Genomic DNA, 18,531 nt, shown 5'->3' on the forward strand with positions numbered 1-18,531 from the left:
GACTGATCTTTTCACTATCTCTGTTCGTTTGCCTTTTCCAGAGCTCAAATGCTTGGAATGATACAGAGTGCAGCTGTTTCAGAGTGGCTTATTTCAGTTAGCAATTTGCATTTTAGGTTCATCATGCCTCTTCATGAGAGTTGATATTTCTTCTTATATTGCTGAATAATATTTTTCATTGTATGACTGTACTACAGCTTGTTTATCATAGATTGAGATTTTTTTAGTTATCTATTTTATAAAAAACAGTATGTAGTAGGAACATGTTTTGAGCTTTTGCTTAACTGAACACATTTTTCTGATGCCTTTAAAAAATGAAAATTTGAATGTGTAAGATATCTTTATGAACACAAACTTTTACTCTTAATTGACAATATTTACTGAATATATTTCATCAATTCTAAAGTGCATAGGTTTTTATATTTTAACATTTTTGAAATTGTGATTAAAATTATAATTAATAAGCTCATACAATCTGGGGTGACAATTTTTTTAGGCATGCACAAATTTGGTCACAAATCTTTATTTGACACTTCTACTAAGTGTATGCATTGGTGTTACTGAACAGACTGAGTTCCAATGTCATGTCAAATCTCTTCAAAAATATTACACACTAATTCTCAGTTAAATGTAAACTTATTGAATATAAAGAAAGTTATATATCAGAGAAGAGCAGCATATATTTGATGTTAATGCAGAAATATTAATTGTTGAAAAAATGATTATAATTCCATTTTCCACAAAAACAAAACAAAATGCTTTGTTATCAAAGAAAAGATAAAACCCTAAAGCAGAAGACTGAACTCTATTAATTATTTATTTATTACAGATTTTTGTGCACAAATATTGTCTATCACACTCAAAAGAATGCAAATGAAAGCATGAGAAACTGCCAAGAACCTTGGTGTAGCTGCAATTCATTTCAAAGCAAGCAAGAGGCTGGTATGATGGATTGTCAGTTAGGATTATCGTTAAGGAATTATGTCACAGTTTAATTGACAGTCTTTTGCTCCCTTACTTAATAGGAGATAAAATAATAGTACATTTTACAATCCTTGAAGTCTTATATTTAATAACATGTGGTATTTATGATGTAGTGTGCTACATGGTTTATGCACTCAGTATCATTTCACCTTTGTTATCACCCTATGAGATTGGTATTACTGTCTTATTTATAAATAATGCCACTTAGAATATATAGCTCAGCCTAGGTCACGCAGCTAATAATTCGCAGAACCTAGATTTGAGTCTTTGCTAGTAGAGCCTGTGTTTTTATACTCCACTATAGTGGTTCAATCCTTTCTTGCATTTGGAGAGTTACTGAAAAGTTTTAAGTGAGCTCGTATTTTATTTGTGTGTTTTCTTAGTTAAAATATTTTTAACTGACTTTTGTATTATTTCTAATCCTGCCAAGAAACTGAGGGCAATAAAATAGAATTTGAGAGTTTTTAAAAAGTAGATATATGGGAGAGAAGAACATATAAGAGATATTGCTGAGAGCCAATTCAAAATTCACTCCTCAGAAGAGCATAATAAAATATAATCCATTACCATTGACAATCAGCAATATTTTAGAACAAGGAAATCCTTGATTTGTGACAAGTTTTTTAAGCAGAGAAACATGACATAGCAGGAGATTTACTCTTATGTATTATGTGATAGAACAATATAAAGCTTGAGGATTTTGCAGAAAATCACATCAATAATGTAGAAAAATTTGGAAACTCACAATATGAAGAAGAAAGACATAACATTATAGAAACAATGGAAGTAACTAAGGAAACTTGAATTGTCCAATATATTTTCCAGAAAAAAAGCAAGTGTTTTCCATGGAGAGTAGGCTATTGCTATGGAGAACATTGTTGGCTTATTTCACAATAATTACTCTTTCCCCCTGCCAGACCCATGAAGTAACTACATACATGCTCGGAGATTGATAATTTTGTATTTAAATTCAGGAAGAGTATAATTCAATTAATGCTGATGGGACATTTATTTAAACAATAATAGAATTAAAAGGGATGCCTACTTCCCACTGTAAAAGAATACTCCTTTGCTTCAAATCAGTGTATTACTTTACTTTTTCTTTTATTCAGAATTTTTGAAGTTTGATATTTCTTTATTCATAACCCTGTAATTTTCATCTCCTTTTAAGTCATCTGGTGGATCTTCCAGAAATCCAGTCACATTTTTCTTAACTTGTAACATGAATATAGGTAATACTCAGTAAGTTCAGATTCATTAAGGGTTGTCTCAACAATTTTAGACAAAGCTTAGATTGTTTCCTCTCCTCTTTCCCTCATCTCGAATCTCCTCTTCCCTCTGCTGTCACCCCTCGTCACTCTTTCTCCATCTGTGTGCCAGCCTCCATAGTTTATCCTTGTGTTTCTAACCCCATTTTTTAGAATCAAAGAGTGTATTCTTATTACAGTTTAAACAGACCTTTCCTAGCCACTACATCCTCAGTTTGAAAAGGGCTAGACATCTTTCATTTGCAGGTTGGACAAAAACTGAGTGAAATCAGCACACTTTGAGTATCCAGTAATCCCTTCTTCCCTGCTCCTCCATGCACAATAGCACTCTATTCATAATGAGTCGAGAGAAAAGAGACCTGGAGTGATTGCTGGTGCAGTCAAATGGGAAACAGCCTCAATCATTTGGCTTATTTTCTGTTCTCATGCCCTACAGTCCCTAACTGCCTTCAGGAATTATTTTATCAGTTACCATCTTACCCAGCTGACAGGGTGTCAGGGTGTATACCACCAGGACCATATGCTATGTTCCGTAAAGTCCTATGGGGGTTGATAAGTACAGGCAGGGAGGGGTATATTCATGAGAGCATAACAATTTCTTATCATTTGATGAGTCAATAAACAGGCACATCAAAGAAACATGATCAGCATTTGCTTATGTTAATATCTGTTCTGTCTTAGGACCTGGGAGAGTTAATCTATACAGGGATCGATACAGAATTTACCTAAGATAATCATAGATCTTAGAAATGTCAACAATATTATACTCTTTCAGAATTATAACTATGCATTTAAGAATATTTCTAACATTTCAGCAGATAATATGGTAAAAGAAGAGATATCTACTTAATTTACTTTTAAAATTTGTTTTAAATTCTGAAAGGAACTGTAATTTTAAAGTTAGCCCTATGGAGAACTGATTTACACCTATAAGTTATCTGTGAATATGTTACAATTCCTGGAAAGTGGGCCCACATTCATTGAAGTATATTTGTTGGATGAGAAAGAGATCTCTTAATTTATTTTATCAAACTTATAGAATTTTTAGATCCATCAGGAGTAGCAGGTGTAAAAATAAAAAAGAATAGCAATCATAGAAAACTTATTCTTTGAAAGAATTTGAAATAATGCTGACACACCATTTTAGTCCATGTTCTCCTGAATTTGCATATTTAAAATGTTGACCACATAGCAAATTGCTGTGTGTGCTGTATGCCACTGTGATTCAGAATCCATACTGCACATACACACAAATACACAGATACAGACACATAGACAGACAGAAACACACATGCACGTACTTAGGCTTCCACCCATAAAAGACTATATTGTTAGTTTGTGTGTTCCAGCACTGCAAAAAGACTATTTTATTCCTGTTGAAGTAATGATGATGGGAAGAAAATTGATTTGCTACTTTAATAGAAACTAACCATCATATTTAAATAATGCTTCTTGTAGCTTACATAAATCCTAGATATACTTCCTCTTGATTGATTTTGAGGAAGAAATGAAAATGATTGGTCTCTTACACTGGGTTGTCTGGAAGCAGAGCCTAAGAAGAGGGTTCAGCCTGTCCCTGATTTAGATGTGCCACATGTGAGGTGTGGGACTGTCCCTCCTTGGTGAGGTAGCTCTCAGGTGGTGAGAGGAGAGGGAAGCCCTGCACCGTTAGCAGCCAGCACTGTGGCAGCTGGCGCCGGGTGGAATCAGCACTGAACGGATCTCATGGGGTAATATAATACCCACTGCAGTTGTACACACTCTTTGTTGAAGTAATCAGACACATTTTGGCATGATTAATAGCTTTTCTTTTCTCATCCATTACTATTTTACTTAATACTCTAATTTTTATTAATATTTTTATTATTCCTAAAAATTATTAGCCTCCCTTGAGCTTTGTTTTCATAGATTAATATAGGGTAACACTGGCCCTAGTATAAAGGGACAAGGGCCAGATAGTTTCACCAAGTCCACGACTGCTCCAAGCTTCTAGTGATATTTTTACTGTTAACCTAAACATTATATTGGTAACTCATAATTTGACCAGGTGGTTACACTGATAATATATGATAACATTTACTATTATGTCACCTGTAATTCATTTACTATTATGTCAATTGGAATTAAAATTAATACTTTAGTGGAGGGTATTTATATCAATAAGTTTTAATATGAGATTAATTCATTACTTTTAAAAATGTTCAAAAGACCTTTTGAGGAAAGATTTGACTAAGTTTATGAATTCTTTTATGATTTCTTAAAGTTGCTTTCACTGGAAGATTTCAAGCCTGAGTGCATTTTGGATCTGTATTCATGCATGTATTTAGGGTAGTTAGTACGTGGAAGAAGTCACCATTTCTTGGAATAACTTCTTTATAAATTGTGTGTTCTGGAACTGTATAGGAGTTTAACTGTCACGGCTGAGATAGATGATGTTTTAAAGTAAAGGAAATGGGCACTCAAAATAAATAAAAATATGGCTTTTTTGCACCAAATTCTTATTTTATTAAGCAATAAAAATAATCACATAGATATAATAATAGTAAAAAAAAATTAACGATACTAAACATTTACATAGAACATATGCCAAGCAATGTTCTGAACCCTTTCAATATGTGAACATATTTAATCCTCACGACAACCCTGGGAAGTATGTGTGATTAATATCCCTATTTCACACATGAGAAAATGCTTGCACAGAGTGATTAAGTGACTGGCCTGAGGTCACATAGCAAGTCTGAGATAGAGCCACAATTCAGACACACAGTCTGCCTTCAGAATTGAGTGCTTGGTCACCTCACTAACAAAAGCATTCTCATGAGTAATCTCACTCTTCCTTCCCAAGAGACATTTACATATACACAAGAAACAGAGGCTACTGCTCTTGTTCACGCTAGCATGCATTCAAAATTACCAGCAAAGCACTGTCCTCTAACTAAACCAGGGTCATTAGCCTTAAAACTGCCATGATGCTATGATGGTGACATCATCTGGGAGCTCTTATTCTTTCCCTCCCTCCTCTGTCTTCCTCTTTTCTCTCTTTCTCTTTCTCCTTCTTTTTAAACCAAATACAATACACTGTTTTAAAAAAATTAACAGGTTGCCCGGCCGGGCGTGGCTCAGCGGTTGAGCGTCGACCTAGGATCCAGGCGATCAGGATTCGATTCCCGGTCAGAGCACATGCCCGGGTTGTGGGCTCGATCAATGACTCTCTCATCATTGATGTTTCTCTCTCTCTCTCCCCCCTCCTTTCCTCTGTCTGAAATCAATAAAGATATATTTTTAAATAAAATAAATAAAAAAATAAAAAAATTAACAGGTCAATGCCCAGCCTGCTTGGCTCAATGGTTGAGTGTTGACCCATGAACCAGGAGATCTGGGTTCCATCCCAGGTAGGGGGTGTGCAGGAGGCAGCCAATCAATGACTCTCTCACCATCGATGTTTCTGTCTCCCCCTCGCCCTCTCTCCAAAATCAATAAAACAAATTTTAAAAAAGATTAATGGGTCAAGAGATTGAAAAAAAGCTCTAAAATTCTGCAAATCAGAAAGTGAGTTAAAAGATTTGATAAAATGTTTATGAAAACAGTATAGATTTAATTATTTTATAAATATCAACTTAACTATTATATACTTAAAGTATTAATGCCTTTTGTACACCTTCTCACTTTGCTTTCTAGAACTTGAGTGATGCTGAAGGGAATCGATGCATCCTATATTAAATTCCTTATCATACTGATGGCTAGACTAGAATTTAGCAACTTAATTTATTAATGTTATTGTCTTTAATGTTGAATATATAGTCTAAATTATTATTAATAGTTGATATGTTGGGGAAAAGCTGCTCACTTTATCATTTTATTGGCATAAGATTTACGTTGGAGTGCTTAAAGGGTCCTCCTAAAATGAGAGGAAAGATGTGTACTTTTAATTTTCAGAATTAAAAATATGGTTGCAATTGTTTTCTCTACATATATATGTATTTTTTCAATTCTGACATTTTTGCTTCTTTTGAAAAGTGAAGAACATTTTGGTGTTTAACTCTCCCTTGGAAAGGGAAATTAGCAGCTGTAGATATTATTCAGACTTGGCCTAATTGTACATCTAGAAATGGAGTCCTACCTTAACTGTTTAATTAAAGATCGGAAGAAAATATTTAAGCAGGTGTTAATCACGTATTTAAAAAAATATTGCATATTCCAGCCTTTCCAGGTGCAGTGCAAGGTTTCTTTCCACCTACAAAATAAAGCAGATACTAGCTAGAGAGAGGTAAGGTCTATTTTGAGAACTGAAAGTTTATTACTTAAAGTTGAAAAACCTTATGGTTATCACCCAACATATATAGTACTGTGTGTTTTTATAATGTATTTTTATTTTATTTTTTCAATCACCATTTATCTCCTCTATTCCCTCTTCACCTGCACCACCCACTCCTGCCTCCTAGTACTGGCTGTTGTTTTTTAAATAGTATATCTTTACCCTTTTTAAAACTTTATAATTGGCACTGCATTATTTGTAATTGATATGCATTATATTTGCATATATATCAAGTGTATGGCTTGATGTTTTGCCATATGTATCCATGAGACCATCACTGCAATCAAGATAATGAATATAACCCTTTTTATTGTAAACTAAATAAATTACAGAAAGTACACAAAACAAAGTTGTAAAACTCAATGATTTATCAGACTGAACATTCATAGCCAACCCTCTGGTCAAAAATAGAACACTGCCAGTCCAAAAGAGCCCTCTACACCCCACAAATCACCTTTTATCTCCCTCTCAAAAGTAAATCTTAACCTAAATTTTTGGTGATTGTTTGCTTTCTTTATAGTTTTCGCAAATGAATTTTTATTTGTAAGCACCATAGTTGAAATTCATCTATTTTTTAAACTTTATATAAATAGAATAATGTATGCATCCTTCAATATCTGGCTTATTTTGCCATAGAGGGTGTGGCAAAAGTAAGTTTAGAGTTGTTCATATAAAAATAATACAATAATAAATAATAATACATGAAATACTATGCAGCTGTAAAACAGAAGGATCTTTTATCCTTTGGGACAGCATGGAGGGAACTAGAAAGTATTATGCTAAGTGAAATAAGCCAGTCAGAGAAAGACAAGTACCACATGATCTCACTTGTATGTGGAATGTAATAAATAAAATAAACTGATGAACAAAATGGATCCAGAGACATAGAAGCATAGAACAAATTGAGGGATCTCAGAGGGAAGGTGGGGAGGGGAATATGGGTGGGGAGAGATTAATCAGGGAGCTTGTATGTTTATAAGCATAACCCATGGACACAGACACTGGTATGGGGAAGGCCTGGGGGTGGGGTGGATGTGGGGTGGAGGGGATTAATGGAGGTAAAAAGGGGACATCTGTAATATTTTCAACAATAAAGATAAAGAAACTTAAAAAAAAGAATGAAAAAAGAAAAGAATAAACTGTGTTTCGTGTACTCACAACTGTAAAACTACTTTTGCACTGTCCTGTACTTATAAAAATGAACTTTAGCATATGATTTTTGTGCAGCTATACAAATGATAATATGATTGTTTTTCTCCTATATTTTGTTAAATGGAAAATACATTGATATTTTAGAAAGAGAAGAAGGGAGAGGGATAGAGAGATAGAAACATCGATGGGAGAGAATCATTGATCAACTGCCTCCAGCAGGCTTCCTATTGGGGATTGAGCCCGAAACCTGTGAATGTGTTCTGACTGGAAATTGAACCGTGACCTCCTGGCTCAACCACTGAGCCACACCAGCTGGGCACATTGATCTATATTTGAATGTCAAGCTAATCTTGCATTCTTGGAATAAATCTAACTTGGTCAAGAGATGAGAAATAGATGATAGATAGATAGACAAAAGATTATATATGTAAGATAAACATATTTTATATATTGCTGTATTCCATTTGTTAATATTTTGTTTAGAATTTTTATGTAAATGAACATGATATATTGGCTTCAGAAAATAAGAAATTAGAAAATACAGATAATGGCAAAGTATGGAGGCTTACAGGTAAATGAAAATAAATTGGAGCAATAACTAGCCAACCTCTAAAATATGCTGACATAGGAATGAATGACTTCAAGGATGCCAGGCTAGAAGAAAATAAAAACAGTAATTTAAAAAACCATCAAGGGTGCTCAGTGTTGGTGCACCACAGGGGAGACACACCCCACAGAATTGTTCCAGGCAAGTCCCTAACAATAAACAAACAACACAAAGCATAAACAACAGCTTCCTGGACTGGGGATCAGAATCTAGGAAAATGGATTTGCTCTTTCCATTTTATGCTTATTCCAGAACAAATGCTCTTGAGGGGAATGGCAAGAAAATTATCTCAATTTGGCAAACTACTACTCTCTCCCTCCCTTCTTCCCTTCCTCCTTTCTCTCCTTCCTTTTATGCCTTCCTTTTCTCCTTTCTTCATTTGCTATTCCTTCTGATTCTTTCTGATACCTTTCTTTTTCTGCTAAGCATTTACAGTAGTATTTCTGTAAATTAAGGCATTCCGATGTAACTCCACACTATCTGTATTTGTATAGTTGCCTGGAAAACACATAGATTTGGTGTAAACACCAAAATGTGTACATGATTACATGTTAACATTGGTTATCTCTACTTAAAGGATGAGTATTGCTGTCGTTTTATGTTTCTTTGAACTCCTCTGTGCTTTTTAAAGTTTTCTGCAACAGATATGTAGTTATTCATATAAACTCTTAGGGGAACATCAATAAATGCTATTTATTAGGTGAATAATATACTTAAAGTAATTATTAAACAAGTCAAAATAAACAGTTAATTGAAAAAATGTAGGGATTTACAGATGCAAAAGAAATATTAAAAGCAAAAATATGTTTGTAGAATTTAAATTTTGAGATTGTTCTTGAGAGTTGCAAAATTGGAAAAAAGTTTTATTTGTTCACAATTTGGTGCACAGCCAGTTATATTTATTAATACTGAGTAATACAGAATCAGTATTTTTAAAACGGTTTTGATGAGCTCATACTGAACCATATTATTTCAAGAACATTTTTCCTTAATTTTTAATATCATGTATCAATGAAAGCTGATCCATATGTTTGATTCATTTAAATTAAATTATCAAAATATTGATTTAAGAGCTACTTGATGTCTAAAGAGAAATTTTAGAGCTTTAAAAAGAAGTAATTTTATTGTACTAATGGTAAGAAAATCAAAATGCTATAAAAGATTCAAAATTATTTTTAACACTGAACAATGACAATTTTAGGTTGTTAGAAAATATTTACTCCTACTTAAAAGTGGCTAAATACATTTCTTTTGTTGAGTAAAGTTAGAGTCTTTAGTTAAATAAGGAAACATGAATAGAAATTTTGTCATATTTCTGTTCTTAAACAATTGTATACAAATATGTACAATATTTTTGTTAAAAATGCTCTTTTCAGAATATTTTACTGAATATTTCTAGTTTTACAATTATGACATGACAAAACTTAATAGCTCTTTAAGTAATTCCCCAATAAATTTTGAAATTAAATCTTCAAATGTTATTATCTAATTTCAAGTTTTGTTTGTTTTTAATGCTCCTAGTGGTTTTAAATCTTCTCATCTCTCTCTTACATTTCTCTAGTCATTAAATGAATGCTAACACATATCATACTCACTTATCATTCTACACCTCATATATTCATATTGTTTTCATAGCTCTCTTAGAGTGCATCATATTTCCCCAGAATTTCTTTTCATAATGTTCAGAGGCATCAGCTATGGAATGCAGCCATCCTGGTTTCTTTCTTACTTTCATCACATACTATATGTGTCACCTTGTACAAGTTACAAAACTTCTTTGAACATTGGTTTCTTCACAAAAATAATCCTAATCTGGAGGGTTATCTTGAAGATTAAATGATTTAACTTCATAATATAGTTCCAGGCACAGAATAAGCATTTAATAAATGGAGGTACAATAGGGTTCATGAGTTTATGTTATACCCCTGGCAGTACACTAAGGTGCATGAGTTTATGTTATACCCTATGCACATATTAAATTTAGAAACTTTTCAAACAATGACTCAAGTTGGATAGCATAGCACTATTACTCTCTGAGAGAGCAAACCACAGTCATCCTAGGGGCTTGGGTAAACTACCCCTTCTTCTTACCCTTTTTTCCCTTATCCAGCTCTAGGTTCATTTCCTGAAAGACAATTTTCCAAGGGTCAATTTGATAAAAATCCAATTATCCACATTTATTTGTTTCTTTTAACTCTTTTGAGTACATTTACAATAAGTTTTACTACATGGAGTAGTTTTACTACTCATTGGAATTTCCTGCAAAGTTTTATTTGACAATTTTCATTTTGCTTTCCTCACAGTGTTTTCAGTAACTTTAATTTGTCTCTCCTTGATTACTTGTCACTATAACTGGAAGGAACTGAGATAAAAACTGGAGACTACCTATTGGGAGTTAGGATGGCCATCACAGAACAAATCGTAGAATGGAGATGCCAGAAACAGAGGACTCAAGGGTGGGGAAGGACCATATGAGGTATTGTTCAAATCAGAATCATTTGAGAGGGAAAGGGGGTGCTAAAATATTTAACAGACATGTTATTTACCACAAGTAAAAAACCAAGGGGGAATGTTCTGGGCTAGGATGTCTGGTCACCTTACCTAGGGACACACTGCGGGAGGGATTTAGGGGTGAGTGACAGAAAGGGAGACTGATGTGCACTGAAAGAAGAGACTGAGATAATAAGATGTCATAAAGGAGGCAAAGCAGAGAAAGGGAAAATCTGAGGGACATAAGAATGTATTCATGAGATTGTATTTAAATATACTTAAAATATATTCAAATAATTATTCAAAGCTATGTTTTTATGATTATGTAAATGTATTCGTCATGAAAATGTTTTTCATGGAAATATTTTCCTGATGGATATATTTTTATGGATATAATTTTCTATTGGGGCAAAGAGAAATAGAGCATTCTTTAAGATGGTGTGATAAAGAAAAACTGAAATATTGTCAACTAAAACTTTACAGAAATCTTTAAAAGATGGTGAAATTGTCCTACCCAATATGGACTGTTGTATATTATTTTTTAAAGTTTAGCAAATACATACTTAGCCTTTAACAAATTAACTTTTAATGAGTTTGCTTGTAGTGAGTAGACTTTGAGGGATTGACCTGATAAATTTTAAGTCCACAGAAAATGACTGAACATAATTAATATTAGGAATCAAAACTCATGAGAATTAAAATTGGGATTGCTTTTCAGTTTTGGTTATTATGTATAATGGAAAAGGGAATATATTTCTATATGAAATGCTTGGATTTCTTTATCTCTTTTTCCATTGGCTGCTCCTGTGGAAATCCTACTGAGCACTACATTAGCCAAAATATAGGTAAGGGAAAGGGAGGGAAGAGAAAGTGGAAAAAAGTGAGTAAGTAGGAGCTAAGATTGGATTGGAATTCTCTACAAAGGTGGAACAATCAGGTCCTTAGCACCGAGTTAGAGGTGTGTTCTGTGTTTTGAATTTAAGCAGTTTTAATATTCCTGGGGACAGAAATATTTTCTTAGCATAAAACACAGGTGCAGGTACTGCGCAGCCAAGGAAAAGCATTGGTAAACATTCGAGCACCCTTCCAATGGCATGGTCCAGAGCCAGACTCTCAATCTGCCTCAGTGGCTTAAGTGTCTCATCACACTCACATAGACATGGCCTGTTCTCGATGTAATGAAAGGACGATCTCAAAGTAGCTTGAGGAATCTTCGTGAAAAGGCAATGAGGGCTAAAATAATCTTCAAGGGAGTTAGCTATATTTGTTCAGCGGCAAGAAGTTTTTAAATGGAAAGTGTTCTCTGGCTGTTTGTACTGGACAGTAATATTTTACATTCCAGTCATCTCACTTAGTCTCATTGGACTGGATTCTCTTTTTTAAGTTAAGAGGTAGTTGGCAGACTGGCTCCTCTGGCACAGAGAAGAAACTTTTTCTTTCTATGTTTTCAGACTTTTCAAAGCTCCTGTGTTTATGCCAGGTTATGACAATAAAAGCTAGAAACAACAAATTACTCTAGTGTTTTGGTAGATAAGAGAAGTACACTTTTGCTAAGAGGTCAGGATCCTTGGGGATTACTGCCTTGAAATTACATTTTCTCATTTTTTACCTTATGTTCTCTCCCTGGTCAGAACTGTGTGTTCGCAGAATATGGGCAACGTTTCCTCCCTCTCGGTGTGTACTGGGCATGACTGCATCTGTGTTTCCCCCCTTTTCAAAAAAGAGAACTACTTATTTTCTATTCTGATCTGCTTTAACTTTCTTCATTAATTCCTGAATCTTGCTCTCTCTCCATTCGATTGTATGTTTCCATGGACTATGTGGCCATGAGAATCATCACCAACATTCTTTCCTGTATGAGAATACACCCAGGCATCTAGGAACATCTGTTTGGAGGCTGAATTACCGAATCTCTTCTTCCAGTTAAGGCATTTTTGTTGTTGACAAATATTTTGAGAACTCTTTTTAGAATTACTGTGCCTTATTTTTTCCCCCTTGGTTTCTGACTCATTTTGAACAGTTTTCTCCTTTGGGGATATGATATTGTTTATAATGACACTTTAGCCTCCCCAATGTTTGGTTGAGGGGGAAAGAAAGAAAGGAAGGCAAAGAATGTTATGGAAATAAAATAGGACAGGAGTGTCTTTACTTATGAATTCTGTTCAGCAAGGATGCAATTCTGATTCCATGAAATATATGATAGTACTTAAAACACTAGCATTTAAAGAGTGACCGTTTGACAGTGAGAATGATAAATTCCAGTTAAACAGAGTTGCTTTCTGAGTGGGGCTGAGTCACCTTTAATAGCAAAGATGCTTTCAGTCAGTTCCAGTTCACAGTTGCTGTGGACTTGGCATGATACCATGCGTCCAATAATGTGATCATTTATTAATCCAAATTAAAGCTTTAAAAACCATGTAAAAGTTAAATAATATAGACATTAAGTTTCTCTCAAGAGAAAAATCAGTTTCTTAAAATACCATTTCTCCAAGGCCAGGTTTGTAAACATTAGATATCTACTATGAGGAAATACTGAATCAAGTTAGTTTTCCTTGTAGTGGTGTTATTCAAAGAGGACAAGTGAAATGCGCAGCGTGCAACATAAAAGGCAAAATATAGCAACCCTGGGCTGCGCTGGGCTGGATGTCTTCAACCAATTAAGCGTTGCAAGGTGCAAGGTGCAAAACAGCTATCCTCGTGAGGCCTTAGACTGGTGGGCTGTGGTGGGGGTCCACAGGAAACCCTTTTTGGGGGGAACAAACAATTTTTCTGGACATGTGGCAAAGGAGTTGGAATTTGGCAGGCTCCACTGCATTAATTTTTCTCTGGGTGTAAAATATGTTAATTTGCCACTGTCTGGAAGAAATCATGATGAGTCATTCACAGAACTACTTAGAATCTACTTATAACATTTCTAAGTATTTATTGCTTTAGCCATTGTTTTTTCTCTTCACAAAAATACTTTTTTAATACTTGTAAAAAAGGTATAAAAATCATTTTATTTTATTCCACATGAAACAGAAATTCCTGAGTTGAGTAAACAGCTGATTACATTTAATATACATTATGATATTTTATATTTTCTGTTTGATCATGGAATGTTTTATGAAAAATGGCATAAACATCCTTCATTCCTTCTGATAATATAAATTATTTTTTTCCAATTTGTTGTGAAATCAGAACCATACTATATCCACAAAATGAGCTTGTTCAATACCTAAAAGATTTTATCCATACTTTCCAAGAGTTCAGAATAATCTTGGGTAAACGGCTGTGTGCTGAAGCGGAAGAGGATTGTATTGAAAGCAAAAAAATCTGAATTTAGTGGATTAAAAAAAAGTTTTGTTTTATGATATGAAAATTTCTCCATAACTTAAAATAAACACCCTTACTATGCTAATAACCCGATTTGGGCAGATGTCTCCAACCTTGTAACAAGAACTTCCTTTACTCAGCCTTCGAAATGCAGAATCCAAGCTCCTGTTTTTCGAAACACACTTTATGTAATTAACACTAATCCTAAATTAAGCAATTTGAAAATTAAATATAAATGTCTATCTAGGTTTATAATCAATAATTAAACAACTGACATTAAGCCACTAAATTAGATACAACACTTTGTTATGAAAAAATTTTTCAAAAATAATAAAATCAGTAGTTGAAAAACTTGTTTAGTTTCCTGTATCTTGGAGAGAAAACACGGGTTCTTACAATGCTGCCACCTTCCTACCTGTTTTCAACTAGTAAAGAACATGGACTTATAAAAATTTGCACACATACCATTTGTCTCTTAAAATAACACTAACGTATGTGAAGTCTCCAAATTAAAGCTTCCCTACACATGCTCCCAAACTACAGGACATTGTAACCACAAATGCCTGGAGAAATTGGTTGAATCATCCCTCTTTCCAAAATTGTCCATCTGTCTGTGAGCGTAGTTGTGATCTGGAGGTTCAAGTTGACTTACTCACTGAGCTGCCTGCCAGCTTAGATGCACTTTGTAGGTGGAAAATTGTTGGTCTTTGTCCCTCCCAGCTTGCAAGTAAAATGAAGCTGCCAAGAGATAAACACATTCTAAGTTTATCATGCTATTCTTGGCCTCAAACTACAAGCCATAAGGCAACTATTGCTCAAGGTACAGTGTTTACAAGTGTTCAGTCCTCTGCTGTTTCAGAGACCCAACAAGATGGGATTTCTTCCTGCCAGCCTATATTTTGTGTGTTTTTTAAAGCTTTCACATTTCTCAATTCCTTTTAAAGAAAAAAATGAAAGAGGAAAGGAAGCAGTTTCTTTGACAGAATCTTGAAGGTCTGAAATCTCATTAACGTTTCGTATACGATGTTTTAGGGTTTTCTTCCCCGGAGGCACCGTACATTCCTAAAAAGACTAGAAGCTTCTATTATTATCATCAATATTATTACATTTATCATCATCATTATCATTATTCTTATTTTATTTAAAAGTGAACAAGATACATATGAATATGTTTTTATAGAGGCCTGTTCAATTTTTTCTATGTGTTCTTTCATTTGTTTACTGCATTGGCCTTTAACACATTTATTATTATGAGATCCACGTTTCTCTTTCAGTTAATATGATTTTCCTTTTAGGTGGCTGTAGTGAAAGTAATTTAATTAGTTTAGTAGTGTTCTCAAAACCCAAAGAAAGAAAAAAGTTGTTTTTTTGAGAGAGAACAAATATGAGTTAACTTTCTTCACAAATGTGTTCCTGGCTGCATTGGATAACAGGATGTATTGAGTTCATACATCTTAAATATAAAGAAGAGTATAGCTATATCGCATCCTATATTGGCACAGTATATTGACATGTATTATGTATGATGTTACACTGTTTAAATTATTAGAAATCACATTAAAAGAAATTATAATAAGATAGGGCTTTTTACCAAATTTAGAGTATTTGGCAAAGATATGATAATCAACTTCAATCCTTGATTTACAAATAAGACTTGGAGTTCTCAAAATTTTATAACTATATTCTATATCACAATTTTTTGCATTTAATTAAAAGTAACATTCTCTTTTGGGTTCAGCATGGTGCATGGATAATGTACCTATAGAATCGGGGCTTAATTGTTTTCTTGGGCATGGTTTATGCTAATGCATATCCTGAAAAAAAAATGTTTGCGTGTCCCCTCGCTAATGTCTGCTCCTTCAGTGATTTAACGTTGCTGCAAATTAAATTCACTGACTATGTGATGAGCAAAAAGAACAATAAAAGAAGTTTCATTTGTTTTAGTTGAAGTTCTAAGTGTAGAGAAGAAAAATTTACAAAAATCTACTCTTTGATTACAAGAAAACATGTATGATTAACCTGAGGCATTAATCAGGCTTACTCAAAGTTATCAAAATCATTACGTCCTCACAGGCATGGGTAGAGAGAACGTGAAGAATTGCCATGCCCAGGGTTAGAATGGGCTGTGATCCATTGGCCCCTGAAGATACAGATAATGGAGCACAGAGGATGAGCATCTTATTTGAAAATCATCTATATGTTATCAGAATTGACCTTCAGCCTTCTACTTACAACAAATTCTTATCAATGCCTGTAAAAATGTGTACCAGCTTTTCCCTGTACAATTCAAAGTAGGTAGTAAGGCTCATGCATATTCTGAGGACTATCTGGTCAGAGATATTTGATGCCTTCGCTTTACAGATTTCTCGCTCTTGATTTATTACTCTAGCAGTGTTTTTAGATGTTCTTATCTAACAAAGAGTGGTTAAATAGAATATAAAATTGGCTATAATGCTTCAAAACTCATATTGTTAAAATGTATAAAGCAAGTCTAAGAAATGGCCTGGATTCTGAGGGCGTAAGGAACTGATCGTTCATCAGCGCCAAGCAGAACCGACAGCATTATCCTTTGGTTGAACCAATGTGGGGTCAGGCATAGACCTGACCAAGGTGCCAGCTATTCAACAGAAAAGAACGGTGGCATTTCTAAACCAGTTTGTGGCACACACTGTACAGTTCCTCAACCGCTTCTCTACAGTTTGTGAGGAGAAACTGGCCGGCCTTTCTCTTCGTATCCAACAAATTGAAACAACTCTCAATATTTTAGATGCAAAGTTGTCATCTATCCCAGGCCTATGATGTCATCACAGTTGAAGGATCTCCTGTAAGTGCCACTGGTATCACAAACAAATCACATTCTGAAGCCACTTCAGAGCAATCACAGCAGAAAAGTTTACAAGACTCTGGACCACAGGAAAGTGAAGTAACAGCAGAAAATATCTTAACTGTAGCCAAGGACCCAAGATATGCCAGGTATCTCAAAATGGTTCAAGTGGGTGTTCCGGTGATGGCAATAAGAAACAAAATGATATCAGAAGGATTAGACCCAGATCTTCTTGAGAGGCCAGATGCTCCAGTGCCTGATGGCGAAGGTGAAAAAAACACGGAAGAAAGTTCAGAGAGCGAATCTTCTTTTAGTGACTGAGTTTAATTTTGATAACAATTCCATGTAGACGTGTAGGCATACATTTACATTCTATCGGAAAGAGAGCCCGAGCTCGAACGCTTTGTCAAGAAGCCATCAAATGGCCGGATACTCACCACCAAGCTCCCTCTGTGTTAAAATCACCGTCATAATAAAGCCTTTATAAACTGGCAAAAAAAAAAAAAAACACCCAAAAAACCCAAACACCAATATATCCTAAGGAACCCGAAACACCAATCACAAAGAACTTATGCACCCCTATGCTCGTAGCAGCGCAATTCACAATAGCTAAGATCTGGAAAGAGCCCAAGTGCCCATCAGTAGATGAGTGGATAAAAAGGCTGTGGCGCATTTACACCATGGAGTACTATGCGGCTGTGAAGAGGAAGGACATTTTGGCCTTTGGCACAGCATTTAAGGACTTTAAGGAAATCTTGATGCAGCCTACATGTTTTGGTACCTTATTTTGTTCTACCACCTCACTAGCAATAGTGATATGAGGATTGTCCCAAATCTTACATTTTATATTTTTTCCCAACTAATACAGATATCAGATGACCAAGAAATAAACTAAAAAATCTCGTTACAGACAATGCAGATTTACATGCGCTGTTATTGTTATCTACTTTTGCATACTATCTTTAATAAAAAATTTTCCTACCACCCCCACTCATTTAAAATAATTAATTTACTTTCCCTCCTTAAACAACTAAAAGAAAAAAAAGATAATATATATGAAACAGTGGTCATTGGACAAAAATTAGTATAGGACAATGGCCTAAGAGAAGGGAAATAAATGAGCTGTGCTCTATGGTTGCCCCAGTTTATTGCCTGTGACTGTCTTATCGCCAGGCCTTGTGCAGGGAGGTTGCGAACCAAGGCGAGCCCTGTGGTCTTGGTGAGCTGAAGAGGCAGGGGAGGCCCAAATGGCTAGAATGTGCAGAGCAGGACACCACAAAGGACAGTTGTATCGAGAAGAGAGAGAGCTGCAAAGACAGAGAGAGCTCTGGAAATCGTGCATGTGTATGAGGAAACTACCCAAGGCCAGAGAAGGAGCCTCCAGAAGATACTAGTGAGAAGAAACCCTGGTGATCACAGCAGCTGAGAATAGCCTGTGTTCTCACCGTGAGGAGGGAAAGCCCTCAGGACACGAGGCACCTGGTAGAATACTCAAAATGGTATTGCCCCCGAAGGGCGCAGAATTATCCCTAAAGATTGCCCTGGAACTTCCTAATGAAGCATAAAAGCAAACTTT

General features: G+C 34.8%; 1 pseudogene across 1 annotated transcript; it reads left to right on the forward strand.

Annotated features, from left to right (window-relative positions):
- The first annotated feature begins 16,723 nt into the window (after positions 1-16,723).
- LOC308555028 (WASH complex subunit 3 pseudogene) lies at positions 16,724-17,330 on the forward strand (annotated as a pseudogene). Its single transcript has one exon. The product of its transcript is annotated as a WASH complex subunit 3 pseudogene (transcript).
- Positions 17,331-18,531: the final 1,201 nt, after the last annotated feature.

Source organism: Miniopterus schreibersii, assembly GCF_964146895.1.
Source record: "Miniopterus schreibersii genome assembly, chromosome: 3".
NCBI classification, from domain to species: domain Eukaryota; kingdom Metazoa; phylum Chordata; class Mammalia; order Chiroptera; family Miniopteridae; genus Miniopterus; species Miniopterus schreibersii.